Here is a 3,028-nt window from a genome sequence, read left to right as displayed (position 1 = left end):
TTAGTTTCTATGTTTGCTGTGAGCTGTTGTCTGTTTGGTCTGTTTCTGCTCCTCCATGATGTCACAGACACTACCTGTGGACGGGATGGCGGGGCTCAGTCTAGTGATATTTAGATTTAAGTCTATGCACTGGACTCAAGGGTGCTTTGACTGTGACAGCAAATATCCTGCTGTTACAGAGAAAATGAAAACAACCTGTTTGTGTGTGAGGACTGTCAGCTGACAGGGTGACGATAAAAAATAAAAAAACATACATTTTCATCTCTCCAAAGAGGCTCAAGTTGAAAAGTTCGAGAACCACTGTTGTGATAGCTTCTATTCAAACATCTTATGGAGATTAATAAAAACTTAGTTGTGCTGAAAGAAAGATTAACATACAGTATTAACAAAAATCAAAGAAAGATTTAAAAGATGTCAACTGAAAGTAAAACTTTATGCTGCATGCAGAGTTGTATTTTACGTTCATCAGCTGTTTTAAATTTAAATTTAAAAAACATTTTCATCCTCATGAATTCTTAAACTTGACATCTGAAACGTAAATATACAAGTCTCTTAAAAAAATCATAAATAAAACAAGAGATCCATGTCTGAGCAGCATATCAAATTTTTAAACCATGCTGAGCATTGTTTCCAGAAAACAAGAACTAAAATAAATGCAGTAACAATAATAATAATTTACTTTTGAAATTTAAAAGCACTTAATTTACCTAGATCATCATCATCTGTGAAGCCAAGCAACAAACAAATAAACAATATTATTTAACTGAAGAGAGTCCAGCCCTGGCTATCTAATTCATATTTCAAAAACGCTCCAATTTATGAAGCCTTTTGGCTTTTTCTTCAGGGCAGTGAATGCATCGTGACACAGAAAGACAACCTGGACAGTGAACGCATGACAAAACCTAAAGACAACCTGGACAGTGAACGCATCACTAAACATTAAGACAACCAGGGCAGTGAACCCAACACCTCCCTTAAAGCCAAAAGGGACATTGAACACATCACATTACTTAAAGACAACATGGACAGTGAACACATCACAACATTTAAAGACAACACGGACAGTGAACACATCACATCATTAAAGCCAACATGGACAGTGAACACATCACATCATTAAAGCCAACATGGACAGTGAACACATCACAACACTTAAAAACAACATGGACAGTGGACACATCACAAATCCTAAAGACAACATGGACAGTGAACACATCACAACATTTAAAGACAACACGGACAGTGAACACATCACATCATTAAAGCCAACATGGACAGTGAACACATCACAACACTTAAAAACAACATGGACAGTGGACACATCACAAATCCTAAAGACAACATGGACAGTGAACACAGCACAACAATTAAAGACAACATGGACAGTGAACACATCACAACAATTAAAAACAACATGGACAGTGAACACATCACAACAATTAAAAACAACATGGACAGTGAACACATCACATCACTTAAAGACAACATGGACAGTGAACACATCACATCACTTAAAGACAACATGGACAGTGAACACATCACATCACTTAAAGACAACATGGACAGTGAACACATCACAACACTTAAAGTCAACCTCAGCAGTTAACTATAAAAACAGCTTCATCAGGAAGGAGTTTAGCTACCTGAACAGTTGCGTGCATAGTTCAAGTTTTCCTGAGGGTGTCCGGGAAGACGGCACTGGAAGCGGTGCTGCCAGAACTCAGGGAACCATGGATTGCGGGTGTTGGTGCTGAGCTTTAGCCTTAGGAAGTAATCGTCAAAGGAGGAGACCTCTTCAGAGTGGAGTTTCACTGTGATGCCACCCACGGCCTCGTTTTCATAACCCTCCACCACCTCCACCCGGTCCGCCCAGCCGTCACTGCAGACATGGAGTTAAACTCAGTCAGAGCTTGAATTTCACCCACATCCTTTCATGTCAGAGCTTTAAATGTATGAAGTCACATCCTTTAAGGTTAATCTTTGTAATTACTCCATGCTCAGCCTCACGTGGTTAGTGGTTGACGATGACTCTCAGCTACTACTACATCAAACTTGAGCTTAGTACCTGTAAACTGGAATAATTTTTTGTCATTTTTGTGTTAAATGACTCCCAGAGCTTTTCACTTGTAGAAGTTCATCCCATAAATATATATATATATAAAATGTACTAATATAGGGAATAGTTTCTTTACCTATTAACGTTTACAATTTTACCAGGTGAGTCTGATCTTTTCTGTAAATAACTTCTTTATGACACGTAGCGTGAGGCGAAAGGCAGAAAGTGTTTTTTTATTTACTTCAGCTGGCGTCCTCTGCAAGAGATATCAAAGTGAGTGAATGCACACAAAATATTTGGTGATGGTTTGCTGATGGATGCCTCAGGATTATGAGACCTCAGCACTGACCACTGAGCCACCGCCCTGTGTTTTCGTTTGAGATAACCCATCCATCCATCCCCATACTCGCTTCTTCCTTTCAGAGTCACGGGGTCAGTGTGGTGCCCATATCCAGCAGTCACTGTGCGAGGGGCAGGGGCGGAGCCAGGGGGTCACCAGGGGTGGCCGTACCCAGGGGCGGCCATGGCCACCACAAACAAATCTTTGGCCACCCTGCTGTACACACCCCTTACACAGTGAAACAACCTTTAGGGGTGTAATAAATCCTCCTGAACAGTTGGTGGCAGTGTTTAACAGTTTGAAACATCACCAAGCTCTATCACTGAAGAAGAGTAATGACAAAGAAGTGATGGTTTTCTTTATATACAGTACTGAGCCAGTCAAAGGAGGAGCCAGTCGTTGCCATCTCATTTGCGGAAAAGGCGTTGGCTCTCTCAAATTTTGGATTTGGACCCGTTTTTATTAAATGGGTCAAAATATTGTATAAGGAACCAAAGGCTGCTGTCATAACTAGGGCTACTACGATTAATCGATTAGTCGACAACCAATCGATTATTAAAATAATCTATGGCTAATTTAAAGAGTAACTTACCACAAAATTAACTTTTTTTAGCTGATAAACTGTCTAGAAT

At 39.9% G+C, this 3,028-nt stretch overlaps 2 protein-coding genes across 2 annotated transcripts in view; one reads left to right on the top strand and one right to left on the bottom strand.

The window, feature by feature from the left end:
- The window catches only part of LOC106529913 (metabotropic glutamate receptor 1), a 30,891-nt gene extending 28,971 nt beyond the window's left edge, over positions 1–1,920 (bottom strand). The window contains exon 1 of the mRNA XM_014025436.1: positions 1,644–1,920. The gene's annotated coding sequence lies outside the window, so the exon portion shown is untranslated. The remainder of the gene's footprint in view (positions 1–1,643) is intronic.
- Positions 1–3,028, top strand: part of LOC106529923 (metabotropic glutamate receptor 1) — a 58,952-nt gene that overhangs the window by 45,076 nt on the left and 10,848 nt on the right. The window lies entirely within an intron of this gene.

Source organism: Austrofundulus limnaeus, unplaced genomic scaffold (assembly GCF_001266775.1).
Source record: "Austrofundulus limnaeus strain Quisiro unplaced genomic scaffold, Austrofundulus_limnaeus-1.0 Scaffold476, whole genome shotgun sequence".
In the NCBI taxonomy this organism is placed as follows: domain Eukaryota; kingdom Metazoa; phylum Chordata; class Actinopteri; order Cyprinodontiformes; family Rivulidae; genus Austrofundulus; species Austrofundulus limnaeus.
This window is presented reverse-complemented; position numbering and strand designations above follow the sequence as displayed.